The sequence below is a fragment of the Manihot esculenta genome, chromosome 1 (genome assembly GCF_001659605.2).
Source record: "Manihot esculenta cultivar AM560-2 chromosome 1, M.esculenta_v8, whole genome shotgun sequence".
Classification (NCBI taxonomy): domain Eukaryota; kingdom Viridiplantae; phylum Streptophyta; class Magnoliopsida; order Malpighiales; family Euphorbiaceae; genus Manihot; species Manihot esculenta.
In genome coordinates, this window is record NC_035161.2 from 14,344,469 (window position 1) to 14,361,094 (window position 16,626).

The following is a 16,626-nucleotide window of genomic DNA, read 5'->3' on the forward strand; positions in this document are numbered from 1 at the left end:
CGTGCTGCATCCACGATAGTGTGGAAGCTCTCCCTCTTCGCTGCAAGAATCAAGGAGGAATACCTAGAGTGGAGCCTCATGGTATACCTCTTGGCCTTCTTCTGCTTTGTATCATAAGTTTGCTCCACAAACGGCAACAGTTCCAAAAACCTGTCTGTGAACTCATCCACACTCATCTCTTCAGTCTGCCTCAACTGTTCAAACTCAATTATTTTCAATTCCCTTGAGCTATCAGGGAAAGCCCATCCTACAAATTCATTAGCAAACTCCTCCCAGGTTAAACTGTCCAATCTTGGGTCCATATAGTTTTTAAACCACTCACAGGCCTTTTTGCATTTAAGAGTGAACCCCACCATCTGAATGGCTCTACAATCATCTGCCCCTAACTCATCTGTAATCAACTTAACTGTCTTTAGGTACTCAAAGGGATCATCTCCCGTCTTAAACTTGGGAGCATCCAGCTTCAAGTAGTTTGTCATCTTAACTTTGCTCCCTCTAGATGAGCTAGGTTTAGGCACTTGGACTTCAGGAGCTACTAGTTCAGGGGGTAGAGAAGGAGGTGCAACATCCCCTTGATTAGGGTTTGTTACATTTGGATAGAAAGGTGAGGGTGGATACATTGGGTATTGGAGGTATGGTGAATAGAAAGGTGGATAAGGCATGAAAGAAGGATAAGGGTTATAGCTGGGGTAATTCAATGTACCTCCCATCGAATACCCGGGGCCCTGTGGAAAGGGTTGATATTGGGGTGGTTGGACAAACCCCGAGGCCTGAGTGCCTCCTTGAGATTCTCCCATGCCCTCTTCAGACATGCTCACACCCAAACTTCCATCCCTTCTTTGATCAACATCCATATCTTCCCCCTCATCCGCTAACACTCCACCCTGAACTGTTCCCCTTCTGCTCACATCAAAAGACCTTCTAGGGTCCCTTGACGTCCTTTCTCTACTAGATCTGCAAGACATTGCCCTAGTCAATGCAGGAGGACGGGCATCCGTGCCCTCATTCTCCGGTGGGACTCCAGTCAATCTTGCAAATCGATGAGTTTCTCTCATCATGTTGCTGAAAAAACAACACACATCACATAAACATTAGCATCATATGGTTCATGTGGAAACACATGAACCCGCATCACATACATCACATATCATTAATGCACATGCATATAATCATGGCATTTCACATCATCATTCAAGACAGGACTCTACCTCCTATCCTAGTGGACATGATTTTCCTATTGTGCTTGCCCTTCTAGAACCTCTATGAGCCCGACACTCTCTAGGTCCGACCATATGAACCTAGGGCTCTGATACCAATCTGTAACGACCCGAAATCGGACCGCTACTGGCGCTAGGATCCAGATCGACTTAAGGTCGCCGGGACCCGTAGCAAGCCTAACATACAACCTGTCTTACCTGATAAATCCCATATATGATCATACATTTGCATGAAAATTTTTAACTTTTCATACTCCAAGCTTGACCTGTGCATGCACCATAACATTAAACATACAAACCCCATACTAGAGCCCTCATCAAATGCTCTAGTGGGTCAACATAACATACATCAAGCTTGGATTACATAAAACAACATTAAAACATTAACATAAGATCATGTACAAAAAGGGATTCTCATAAACTCTAGGGTCAAGCACAATACTAAACCTCAATACATTCCCATACAAAAACTTACGTTTACATTACAATACATTACATTAATTCTCATGTCCACAACTAACTATTACATACATATAACTTTTACTCTTGTTGACTTCCTGGTCTATCTCGCACCTGCAAACCTGGGGGTTAGGGGAAAGGGGTGAGCTACTAGAGCCCAGTGAGCATAATAGTAAAAATTATATTAAAAACTCATGCTTTCATGAAATGCATCACATCACAAACAAATCACATCAAGGATGGACTTGTCACCAATAGCCCTCTACATATCCAATAATGCCAAGGGCGTAGAATGGGCCTCGACCTGGACTTTCTCTTACTTTGTGCCAGGGGCGTAGAATGGGCCTCGACCTGGACTTTCGTACCATACCATATCATATCATATCATTTCGAGGACTAATGGATCATCCAACATCCATCCACATCAACATCATAGTATGCAATGCAACATATTCGTGAATTCTAATGCAAACAACCTAGTATATATCATGGCATTCGTGATGCATGAACATGCTCGAAATTTATTTATTTTGTAACATAAAGATCCATTCTACTCACCTCAGGCTAGCTTTGAAAAAACTCTGAAGCAGCTATCTCACTGCTGGGGTCCTTGGTTCCTCGGGTCCGAACCTACACAGGTGGACTCAAATGAGGGACCAAACATACATTAACATGACTCTAAACATCTCCCCCAAAATCCCCTAAAACACCTTAAAACAATCATAGAAAACATGCAAAGGAAGGCTGAATAGGGCACTTTCGGCGGCATGTTAGGCGGCCGAAAGTGGTTGCAGAGCTGAAACTCACCAACCTTCAGGGGCAGGTTCGGCGGCCGAAACTCCCCTCCAGAGCCGAAAGTGCAAACTTTCGGGGGCAGGCTTCAGCAGCCAGAACTGCCTCCCCAGGCAGGTTCAGCGGTCGAACATGGCTTCAGCAGCCGAACCTGAGTTCTTCCAGAATGGGAGAACTCAAGCCTCTCGTGCACATTTGCCTCCCAAACCTTCCAAACCCAAGCCAACTCATGCAAAAACATGCATAAACACATTCTCAAGCATTTAGGGGCTTAAAACTAGCATATACCCCAACAACATCAACATATAGCATACATTTCATCATTAACTCACATAAATCCTAACATTCTACAACTAGCCTAATCATGCATAAAACCCCCTTAAAACCTCTCAAAACTTATTCAAAACATAAAAGGAGGTGAGGATCTACTCTTACCTCTTGAAGATCGAGAGGAGAGGCGATCCAAACTTGGAGTTGTGGAGGAAAATAGCTTTGGGGTCTCCAAGTTTCCAAACTTCGATCTTTGCTCAAAAATCTTCAAAATCAAGTTAAAACTCATAAAAAACATGAACGATTTGAAGGAAAACATCAAAACTAACCATGGAAGGGTTTGGACTCACCTCTGCCCGAAAATGGAGAAGAAAACTCGCCCATTTTCAGACATGGGGCCTTTTATGGGTGGCTGGCCAGACCACCTTCGGAGGCCAAAGGTGCTCCCTAAACTCCACCATGTTCGGCGGCCGAACCTAGCTTTCCTTCCTAGGTGCTTTTCTTTCAAAAACTCAATTTCTTTCTTACTTAAAACCTTAAAACACATGAAAAACATAATTCTACCCTTTTAGAGGTTTCCGGCATCCGAGATTTCGCCGGAAGGCAGGAATTCCGATGCTGGGGTCTAGCTGAGTATTACAGATCCCGACCTCGGGATTTCGGATTCCAACGGAGATTTCGCCGGAAGGTTGGAATTCAGATGTCGGAGCTTAGCCGGGTATTACAAACTATCTGTAGTCGATACAAAGTCTCAGGGATCCATCCTTCTTTTTCACAAACAAAACCGGAGCACCCCAAGGTGAGGTACTAGGTCGGATGAAACCTTTATATACCAATTCTTGCAATTGTTCTTTTAACTCCTTTAACTCGGCAGGTGCCATCCTGTAGGGAGGAATAGAGATGGGTCTGTTTCCTGGCATTACTTCAATTTCAAACTCTATTTCCCTAGCAGGTAGTAAACCTAGTAGCTCGTTTGGAAAAACATCGAGAAACTCTCTGACCATGGGCACTGTAGCTGGTTCCTTAACCTGACCATTAACCTCTCTGACATGCGTAAGAAACCCCTGAATACCCCTCGTAAGCAACCTATGAGCCTGCAGGGCAGATTTCAAACCTCTAGGCATACCTATCTTGTCTCCTCGGAAGACTACCTCTAATCCATCTTGTTCTCTGAACCTGACTACCTTGTCTCTACAGTCCAAGGTAGCACCATGAGTAGAGAGCCAATCCATCCCTATAATGATGTCAAAATCAGTCAAATCTAGAACCATAAGGTCAGCTGGAAGGCACTTATCCTCAATAAAAACTGGAATGAACAGGCAGACTGACTTTGCCATAGATGGATCACACTTGGGCCCACTGACCCAAAGAGGACACTCTAGCCCAGAAGCTATCAAACCTAAACTGTCTACGGCTCTCGGAGAAACAAAAGAATGAGAGGCACCAGGGTCCATAAGAGCATACACATCAGAACACCCAATAGTGAGTTTACCTGACACCACTGTGTTTGATGTGTTGGCCTCCTGTTGTGTCATGGTGAAGATCTGTGCTGGAGCTGAAGGACCTTTCCCTTGGGAACCTACTGAAGAAGAGGTTGTCCCTCTTCCTCTACCTCCCCACCTGCCCTATGATATGGCTAAAGCTGTTGGCTGAGCTACACTGCCAGAAGCTGTCTGTTGGGACTGTGCCATCATAGCTGCATTGGGACACTCACGTGCCATGTGCCCTCCTGTCCACATCTGTAACAAGCTATAGTCCCAAACCAACAAAGCCCTTTGTGCGGCTTACCGCACCTCACACACCCAGAGCTTGAACCACTACCCATTCCTAGACCAGCCTTCAGTCTGTTCCAGAACTTGTTCTTCTTTGGCTTCTTAATGGATCTACTCCAGTTTTTACTTCCTGTGGCGGCTGCACTCAGAGAAGAGAGATCAAATTTTCCTGTACTCGGGGTTTTGGAACCGGAGGACTGTGCCACCTGTTGTTTTACCGTTCCCTAAATGATGGCACTAGCCTCTATTTTCCTGGCTGCATCCACAATAGTGTGGAAGCTCTCTCTCACTGCTGCTAAAATCAAGGAGGAATACTTAGAGTGGAGTCTCATGGTATACCTCCTAGCCTTCTTCTGATCAGTATCATAAGCCTGACCCACAAACTGAAGCAACTCCAGAAACTTGTCTGTATACTCATCCACACTCATTTCTTCAGTCTGCCTCAACTGCTCAAATTCTATCACCTTCAACTCCCTCAAACTGTCTGGAAAAGCCCACCCTGCAAACTCATTTGCAAACTATTCCCAAGATAGGCTATCCAATTTCAGGTCCACGTAATTCTTGAACCATTCCTTTTCCTTCTTGCATTTTAGAGTGAACCCCGCCATCTGAATGGCTCTGCTATTACTGGCCCCTAACTCATTGGCTATCAACTTCACTGCTTTGATGTATTCAAATGGGTCATCACCCGTTTTATACTTAGGAGCATCCAACTTCAGATAGTCCGTCATTTTCACCTTGCTCCCTGATGATGGGTTAGGTTTGGGTGGTTGGGTTTTAGGAATTTCTGGTTCTACTGAGGGAGGAGGTGGTGCAACACTTCTTGGATTAGGGTTTGCTGGATTCTGGTAATAAAATGGAGGTGAAAACATAGGGTGAAGTGGATATGGTGGGTAGTAGGGAGGATAGGGCATGAATGAGGGGTATGGGTGGTAGCTAGAGTAATCCAATGTGGCTCCCATCGGATACCCTAGTCCTTGTGGGTAGGGTTCGTACTGAGGTGGATAAGCATAACCCGAGTCCTGTGCACCTCCTTCAGATTCTCCCATACCCTCTCCTGAAAAACTCACACCCAGACTTCCGTCTCTTCTTTGATCATCCTCCACCGCTTCCCTAATATCCGCAGACATCCTTCCCAGATCTGTTCTTCTTCTATTTACATCAAAAGTCTTTCTAGGGTCCCTTGACGTTTCACCTCTAATAGTCCTACTCGATCGTGCTCTTGACGAAGCAGTAGGAGGAAGGGCATCCATGCTCTCATTTTCAGGTGGAACTCCAGTCAATCGTGCCGATCGACGTGAGCCTCACATCCTGTCTTCTGAAAACAACATATATCTCATAAACATTAGCATCAAATGGTCCATGTGGACACACATGAACCCATATCATGTACATAACATATCATCAATGCACATGCATACAATCATGGCATTACACATCATCATACTTTCATCAAGACAGGACTCTACATCCTATCCTAGTAGACATGATTTTTCCTAATGTGCTTGCCCTTCTATAACATCTATGAGCCCAACACTCTAGGTTCGACCATATGAACCTAGAGCTCTGATACCACTCTGTAATAACCCGGAAACTGGACCGCTACTGGCGCTAAGATTCAAATTGACTTAAGGTCACCAGAACCCGTAGCAAGCCTACTGCATATCCTGTTACACCTAATGAAATCCCATACATGATCACAAGATCTAACAAAAACATAAACATCCCATGAACTAAGGCTCGACCTGTGCATGCATCAAAACTGAAAACATAAACCCATACTAGAGCCCTCATCAAATGCTCCAGTATGGTAAACATCACATGCCTCCAGCTTAGTTCAAACATAACTCATACTTAAAACTTTTACATAAAGATCATGTAAACAGGGATTACAAGACAAACACTAGGGCAAACCATAATTCTAAAACCATAAAAATATTACATGTCCACATCTACACTATTACATCAGGCTATACCAGCAACTATGCCGACTTCCTTGAGCTATCTTTGACCCTGCAAACCTAGGGTTAGGGGAAAGGGATAAGCTACAAGAGCCTAGTGAGCAGAACATAAAAACAGTTTAATAAACATATGATCGAATGAAATGCATCACAACACAAACAATACACATCAAGATGGACTTGTCACCAGTAACCCTCTACATATTCCAATAATGCCCGACCCTCAACGGGAGCTCCTCAGGACTTCCTCTTAAACATAACATAACAGATCCATAATGCCAGGGGCGTAGAATGGGCATTCTTGGTCTTTCCCTTACATAGTGCCAGGGGCGTAGAATAGGCAGCCCTGGTCTTTTCATATCCGTTATAACATATCATACTTGAGGGCTAGTGGGTCATCCAACATCCATCCACATCAACAGTAAATTATGCAATGTGTCATATTCGTGAATTCTAATGCAAACCAATCTAATACATATACATGGCATTCATGATGCATGAGCATACTTAAATCATTTAATTTCTTAAAATAATGATTCAATTTAGTTCTACTCACCTCTAGTTGACGCTCGCCTAACACTGACACAGATATTTCACTGTAGGCCTCTACGGTCTCCCAAGTCCGATCCTACACAGATGGACTCAAATGAGGGACCAAACATAACTATTTCAAGACTCTAAACAACTCCCCAAAAACCCCCCCTAAAACATACCAAAGCATGCATACAAAACAAGTAGAAGAAGGCTGGGCAGGGGACTTTCGGCGGCAAGTTCGGCGGCCGAAGGTCCCTCACAAATCCGAAAGTCAAGGACTTTCGGGGGCAGGTCCAACGGCCTAAACTCTACACAGATCCGAAAGTCAGGGACTATCGCGGGCAGGTTCGGCGGCCTAAACCCCACACAGATCCAAAAGTTGGAACCTTCGGAGGCAGGTTAGGCGGCCAAAAGGCTGCCTCCACAAGCAGGTTCGGCAGCCGAATCTGGGTTCTCCAGTAAGGCAGAACCCGATTCTGCCCTATGCACAAAGCCACCAAACACTCCGACCCTCACACCTAACTACTCATAAACATTCATACTCACTCATCATGCATAAAGGACATAAAAACTAGCCCAATCCCCATCAAGCAACAACAAAAACAACGCAAGAGAAAATATTCATTATAAACCTAACCCAAACCCTAAAACTTTAGATCTAATCATTTCATGCATTAACAACCCTTAACCCTTCTTTAAAACTTATTTAAAACATAGGAAAAGCAAAGATCTAAACTTACCTCTTGGAGATCTAAAGGTGACAGGAACCCCAACTTGGAGATGAGATAAAACGGTCTCCGGAGGTCTCCAAGATTTAAAACTTTGGATTTGAACTCAAATCTTCAAAAACAAGGGAAGGCTTATGAAATTACTAAGAGATTTGAAGGAAAAACAACAAAAGCAAACAAGGGAGGGCAAGGACTCACCTTTGCCCGAAAATGGAGAGAAAACTCTCATTTTCGGACTGAAGGCCTCTTATAGGTGGCTGGATAAACCTCCTTCGGCGGCCGAACAGGAAGGTCCTATGGCGGCATGGAGGAACCACCTTCGGCGGCCGAGCCTGGGGTTTTCCTTCAAAACTCCTTTCTTTCTTTTAATTCCTTAACACAAAATCCAAACAATAAAATCATAAAATTCATTTTATGAAAACCTTATCTTACCCTTCTAGAAAGATTCTAGCTTCGAGATTCCGATCTCCAAAGGAGATTCTGTCGGAAGATTGGAATTCTGACACCAGAACTTAGTCGGGTATTACATGTACACTTTTGTACTCATTAGATTTAAATGCATATGTTCTTACTCTAGTTTTAAATAGTGCATAACATTTTCTTTCTTTTAATTCCTTAACACAAAATCCAAATAATAAAACCATAAAATTCATTTTATGAAAACCTTATCTTACCCTTCTAGAAAGATTCTAGCTTCGAGATTCCGGTCTCCAATGGAGATTCCGTTGGAAGATTGGAATTCTGACACTAGAACTTAGTCGGGCATTACATGTACACTTTTGTACTCATTAGATTTAAATGCATACGTTCTTACTCTAGTTCTAAATAGTGCATAACATTTTCCATATATTTAATATAAACGTTATGGATGAATAGCATTTTTCATATGTTCCTAGGTATTTAGGTAAAGAGCATATGATAGCTTGGATAACTTATTATTTTCTAATTAAAATATGATGAGCATCCTTTAGCTCATTCACCATATTACTCATAAACTTAAGACGTTTTTCTTATATCATGATTAGAAATCTTTTCGTAAGTGTCTAATTTTATAGTGTGAACTATAAGATTGGTAAAAGAAATTCCTTCAAATCTCTCTTTCAGTGCAGATCATATGTCTATAGTTAAGTCATATTTCCTGAACTCACATATAACATCATATGTACTGCTTAGCAAAGTGATGCAGACAGATTAATTCTTTTTTTCTAAGCATCATATGCCTCACTTTCCACCTATATTCGATCATATTGTTCAGTTCTAGTATTTTCTTACTTTAGATTTCATAATTATCCTTATTTAGATTCTCTCCTTTATTAAGATAAGCTATAAAGTTTTAAAAACTAATATTATTCTTAATCTAAATTAGGAATATTTATGCACATAAGTTAATATTTTAGTTTATACATACACTAACCTTAATAATAATTAATTATATTAATAACTACTCTACATTAGATTTAGAGTCAAAATTTTACTATGTTTCCAATCATTGTCTTAAATTCTAAATATTATAGAAATTAATCATAATTAATTATATTCATGTTCATATCTTAAATTACTTATAATTTAAGAGCTTAAAAATTTTATAATTGACATCTAAAAACATTAACTCATATATAATATATCAACGTATGATATAAAAAAAAAAGAGACAATTACAATTTATGAAATAAAATAACATAATATTTAGATTCATGAAACTATTAACAATGCATTGTTTATTGTAAAAAAATCCATATAAGTAAAAAAAAAAATCTACAAGGATAACAATGATTCTAAAAAAAAATTATTAACATCTAATATAGATCTAAGTCACAGATATAGATGCTTCAAGAAATATATAGAGATTCTCTTCTAGACGATACAGATGACAGTCAACTCTAAGAAGTTTTGGCTTAACTGTAGACCTACTATTCAAACTTGATAATCCTATCAAAATACACGCTGTCTTATTTATAACTCATGTGGCATATTCACTAATGAATTCCAACATGAAGTGTTTGTAGGACTCGTTGACTTTCTTCCAAATGGAATTCAAAATTTCTTTTAGGTTAAAATTAGACAAAATAGTCCTTAAAGCCACATATATTTTTCTATCTTGCAAAAGACTACCTTTCTATATAATTTGTTATATATTATCATTCACATTGATGATAAACTGCACTATACGATTTATCTTGATGAGTTGCAAAACTCACCACTTTTTCTTTATTAAAGTTGCATGATTTTGCTATTATTTTGATATAAATAATTAAATTTTACTTCAAATTTGATGTTAGACAGGTTTTTGAGCGGAAGTTAAGGAAAGGAACAAAAAGAGGCTAAATTGGAAGATTTTCGGACTAGGAGGTTATAGCCTTGGGCAAGCCTGTAGCCCAAGGCGATGGACAACTCCATATTTCAAAAATTGCCACCTCAGCTCGATTTTGTCACCTAAGCAAGGATAAGACCAGGTTCAATTGGATAAAAAAAACAATCAGATAAGGATAGGGATAAGATAGGAGTAATAGAGTTTATTTTAAATTATTAAATTTTATCTTTTTTGCCTATATAAAGGCTCTTACAATTAAACCTACACATCATATTTTCTCCTCTCCTCCTCCTCCTCTCTTGGTGTCGTTGCCCCCCTCTCTTCTTCTCCATCTTCTTCTTTTCTTTTTCTTCTTCTTTTCTTTAGGTTTTGCAATTTTATTATGACCCTTAGAGACTGAACAATTATTTTCAGTTGAAGGTTAATTTAAATTGAGGTTTTATTCAAGTTGTGAGTTATTTGCTTCAATTCTTTTAATCTTATTTCTATTTTCTGTTAATTTCTAAATTCGAGAAATACCACCTCTATTGTTATTTTCTTGAGAATTCAAGAGACCTATTGAATCTCTTGGAAAGACAACATACTGCTAATTAATCCAATTAAATCCATAATTGTTTAATTGGATTAATAACAAGTAGCAATTAGCATATTCCTTTATGTTAAGGAATTACTATATTTGATTTAAATAATTCGCGTGTTTTTATTGATCAAGTTTGAATTCTTCTCTCTTAATGCAGTTGACTAATTAAATCTAAACGCGTGTTAGGATTGTTAGTTAATTAGAAATTAATTTAAGCATGAAGTAGATTAATTTAATTATAAGGAAGAATTGGTGGTATTCGCATGTTTGACCACTATAATCAAATAATAGATAATAAAATGAATTATTTTTCTAATCAATGATAACTGTAAAACACCTTAATTTGATTACTTTCAGCTGAATTTTTAATTAATTATTTATTTCTCAAATTTAATTGTATTGTTTATTTTTCTTTTAAGTATTTTTAGTTTGACCAAGTGAAAAAACCAATTTTATCAAAAACTCTCTTCTTCTCACTTTTTGTATTAAACTATTCTTCTATTTCAACTAGTTATCTAAATTAAACAGAGTCCTCCGTTCCAGAATCGTACGTGAGATTTTCATCTCATATAGCTCCTCTCTTTATGTGCATAATGAGAATAATACATAACATAGAATAAAAAGGAGTGAAATATTCTCATTATGAACTGAGCAGGGCTAGTGTTTTTACAAGAAATCTATAGCCAACCTTCCCGCAAAAGATCTTAAATACATGCATTAAGATACGAAGGTTTTTTATTCTACTAACAACGAAAGCACTTTTTACTTTATGGGATCGATACTCACTTATCCTATTTATAAGTTCTTATTAAATCAAGAAAAGAAAAATATATTTTAATTGATGGATTCGACACCCGTGTTTGTAGGATCCATAGCAAAGATGATAAGCTGTCTAATTATCTCATCTCTCAGCTTTTTACTCGACGTAAGTGATTATACGAGTACCATGAATAACTTGCATTCCACTGAAAGCTATATATATATAAATTTAAAATTTAAAATTTAAAATAAATAAAAAATAAAAAAACTATAGTGACAGAAAAAAAAATTTTTAAATAATTTAATAATAATTAAAAATAAATAATTATTTAAAAAATGTCCAACTTTTTATTAAAAAATATAACTCATCTAAATATTTTATTTTAATTTTTATTTAGTATTGGACCAAAAATTATTTTTCAAAAAAAATTCTTTCTTTTTTTGATAAAATTCTTTTCCAAAAAAAATTGAGGCCCAGATCGTGTGCTTAGGCTGAGCCTAGGCGCACAAGCCGGGGTGCAAGGCCCAGCGAGCAAGCGTCTGGACTCGTAAGCCCAACGCTCCGCGTAGTGGCCTCCTCAGTCTAGGCTTGATAGCCTGGACTCGCGCCTAATGTCTTAGAGACCCCTGATGCTCTCCATTTCTTTTTCGCTGGGAGTTTTCTGGTGCTCTAAGTCATATTGTGGTGTCCTATGCTATCAAAAACTAGCTTAATCCTGGAGTTTGGGACTCACTATACCTTTATCATGACTCGAAGAAAAAAAATTAAAATGGGTGTTTAACAAATCAGAATACTAATAATTTTTATCCAACTTTTGATTAGTTATATCTCATTCATCTTTGATCTAAAAAATATGTGTTTTATATAGTTGAAAAGTTTATTTCATCTGCTTTTAATGGTACCAATATCACAAACAAGAAAAAAAAAATAAAGCATACTTAAATAATTAAAAAAAGTTAATTCACAAAACCACCTAATATTATATAGAGCATTCATAATCACGTATTTTAGACGAACCATGTATATCGATTCATGGTCTAAAAGTTACTTGAAATTACAATGTTTCTTACTAAATTTGAACGTGGAGGTCGAACCGCAGCTCCACATATTGTTTACTACATCATCGATTGAATTTTTTGTTCATAGGAATGTGAAAATATTAATTTCAGAAATTAATATTGAAATAGCCATTTAAGAGAAATTTTTTTTTTAAAAAAAAAAAAATCTCAAACTACAGAAATAATCATTATTATTTCTCATCATATTAGAATCACTTTGATTTAAATAATTAAAAAAACATCCAGCAACAATAAAAGAGAGGAGAAGAAATAAAGAAAAATTTAAAAGAGAAAAAATTTAAAAAAAATAAATAAAAGAATTTATATGTTGGTGGGCATTAAACCACCCACCTGTTATCTCAGCAGTTTCATGGTAATGCCGAGTCGTTATCCATTTTTACAATTTTTTTTTATTTTTTTTTATTAAATAGAATTTCAAATAAACTTTTAATAAAGGTATTGAATTTTATTTTCTTGGACTTATATTTGTTAGACTTAATCATAGTGACTATTTACTTTATTTTTATATGTATTAGTTTCAATCAATGTGTTTCATAATAGATATATATATATATATTATAAATTTAAATTATAATAAAAAAATTAAAAGAAAGAATTTAAAAATAAATAATAATAATAATTTTAAAATTTAAACTTATTATGTGATATTTTAATTTTAAGCATTTAATATTTAAAATCTTACAACACTTTACAAACTTTCAAAATTTATTTTATCAATTTATTTTTGATGTTGCAAAGATCATATTGATGACGTGGCTGAAGTGAAGCGGTGTTGTAGTTGACTAAAACTTACAAAGAAAAAAATGTGAGGTGGTGGGCGGTGCACACAGCAGTCACTCCGATACTTAAATTAGTATCGACGACTGTAGAGAATGCAAGGAATTGCTTAAAGGTTTAGTGTTAGAGAATAGCGTACATTTACCTTTGTAATTCTTCTTTTTTTATACTGTAAAAAGGTGGAGATGAATATGACATTTTTCGATTATCCGAGAGTAATGTGGCCGATTGCTTAATAAGGGCCATTGCTAACTAATAAGTTGGTAATCCCGCAATTACAGATGTAATAGCGATATGCTGAGTTATGCCATATAACGGTAACTTTGTGTAAGACTTGCCTTATCGAGGGAAGGGCGAGTCTTGATGATAATTTGGATGTTTAAGGAATCTGAGTCTTCCACTCCTATATTTCCTACTTATTAGATCCTTGCCATGTAGTCCTGTCTTGTAGTGATAGTGCATTATTTACTTTGGGCGATTGTTATGTAGTATCAGAGATCCCCCCACCGGTCTTCGATTCTTCAGATTCAAAAAGGATAGTTATTCTTAAGGTTTGGGGTATGTGGCCTCCTGAGATCGGTTTTATGTTCCTCGTATTATTTCACCTATCTAGCCTTTCCATGGTGATTGCACTGTTTATCGTGCTACATTTAAAGTCAGTCGTCAAAATCATCTTATAAAAGCACTTCATTTTCCCCCAGTTTCATTTTTGCTACCTCTTCTGATCCTTCGCTTTCAAAAAAATTTGTTTGCAATTTCTTCTCTTTTTTACTCCTCGAACTTACACTTCTTACAGTAATTTTTGTTTGACTTTTCTTCAATATGAATAGAAATACTTCTTCTTCCCCTAGCAAGAGTTCTTCCTCTAGCTCCTCCTCTAGTGGTCCCATCCGAGCACCGGACCCCATCGTTCCACTGAGGGAGGCTCCGGGAAACGAAGGTGCTTGCTTAGTAAGGCCCTATCTGCCCTCTTAGAGTGTGATCTGTAACGACCCGGAAACCGGACAGCTACCGGCGCTAGGATCCAGGTCGACTTAAGGTCACCGGGATCCGTAGCAAGCCTAACATACATCCTGTAAACCTGTGAAATCCCATACATGATCATACATTTACATAAAAATTTTAAACTTTTTCTTTCATTCACCAAGCTTAACCTATGCATACTTATACTTATAAACATAAACCCCACATTGGAGCCCTCATCAAATGCTCCAATGGAGTAACATATCATATACTAAGTTTGGTTTACATAAATCATCATAAAATCATTTCATGGATCATGTGCAAAGGGATTAACTACACATACTAGGGTCAAGCACACTACTGATCCTCAATAAACATCATTACATTACATGATTGTTCTTTTACATTACATGCCAATTCATCATGTCCACTACTATTCTATTACATAGACCTCTCTTTCACCCTTGATGACTTTCTGGACTGTCTCTGACCTGCACACCTGGGGTTAGGGGAAAGGGGTGAGCTACTAGAGCCCAGTGAGCAGAATAGTAAAACAGTATATTAAAATTCATGCTTTCATGAAATGCATCACATCACAAACAAATCACATCAAGGATGGACTTGTCACCAATAGCCCTCTGCACATTCCAAGGATGCCAGGGGCGTAGAATGGACCTCACTGGTCTTTCTCTTAACATCACATAACATAACATTCCATTATGCCAGGGGCGTAGAATGGGCCTCACTGGTCTTTCTCTTACATCGTGCCAGGGGCGTAGAATGGGCCTCACTGGTCTTACATACCATACCATATCATATCATATCATATCATGTCATCATACGAGGGCTAATGGATCATTCAACACCCATCCACATCAACATTATATTATGCAATGCAACATATTCGTGAATTCTAATGCAAACAACCTAATATATCACTTGGCATTCGTGATGCATGAACATGCTCAAATTTATTTATTTGCTTTGGAAATAAAGGTCCATTCTACTCACCTCAGGCTAGCTCTAAAAAGACTCTGAAGCAGCTATCTCACTGCTGGGGTCCTCGGTTCCTCGGGTCCGAACCTACACAGGTGGACTCAAATGAGGAACCAAACATACACTAACAGAATTCTAAACTACTCCCCAAAAACCCCTTAAAACACCTTAAAACAATCATAGAAAACATGCAAAGGAAGGCTGAACAGGGCACTTTCAGTGGCAGGTTCGGCGGCCGAAAGTCCCTCCAGAGCCGAAAGTCATGCACCTTCGGCGGCACCTTCGGCGGCCGAAAGTGCCTTCCAGATTCGAAACTCATGCATGTTCGGCAGCAGGTTCGGCGGCCGAAACTCCCATCCAGAGCTGAAAGTCCAACTTTCAGGGGCAGGGTTCGGCAGCCAAAGCATGCCACCACAGGCAAGTTCGGCGGCCGAAAGTGCCTTCGGCTGCCGAACCTGAGTTCTTCCAAAGTGGCAGAACTCAGCCTCTTCATGCACATTTTGCCTCCCAAACCTTCCAAACATGCATTTAGCTATTCTACAACATGCATACACACATACATAAGCATATAGGGGTCTCAAACTAACCTAAACCCCAACACAAACACATATAGCAACTCATACAACATATATTATCCATAAACTCAACTTTAACCCTAACAACAATCAACTAACTTAAACATGCATTTCTACCCCATAACCCCTCATAAAACTTGCTTAGAACATCGAAGAAGGTGAGGATCAACGCTTACCTCTTGAAGATCGAGAGAGGGCGTGACCTAACTTGGAGATTTGGGGAAAATGAGCTCTGGAGATCTCCAAGCTTCACAACTTCGATTTGAGCTCAAAAACTTCAAAACCAAGTTAAATAACTTGTAAAAACATGAGAGACTTAAAGGAAGAACACAAGATCAAGAAGGGAGGACGGAGACTCACCTTGGCCGAAAATGGGGAGAGAAAACTCGCCCATTTCGAACAGGGGATCCCTTTATAGGTGGCTAGCCAGGCCACTTTCGGGGGCCTAACGTGCCTCCGCATGAACATGATGTTCGGCCGTTGCTACCGGCGCTAGGATTCAGATCGACTTAAGGTCGCCGGAACCCGTAGCAAGCCTACTATGCATTCTGTAAACCTGGTAAATCCCATACATGATTAACAATTTTCATAAAAATTTAAACTTTACATCTACCAAGCTTAACCTGTGTATGCACCAAATCTCTGTAAACATAAAACCCCATACTAGAGCCCTCATCAAATGCTCTAGTTGGGTCATCATTTCATATCGTAAGCTTGGTCCTCAACATATATCATTATAAAACATAATAATATACATATCATGTACAAAAGGGATCAACCAAATCTAGGGCCAAGCACAACTCTATCATCAGTATACATTACATGACCTTACATCATTTTACAATACATGTC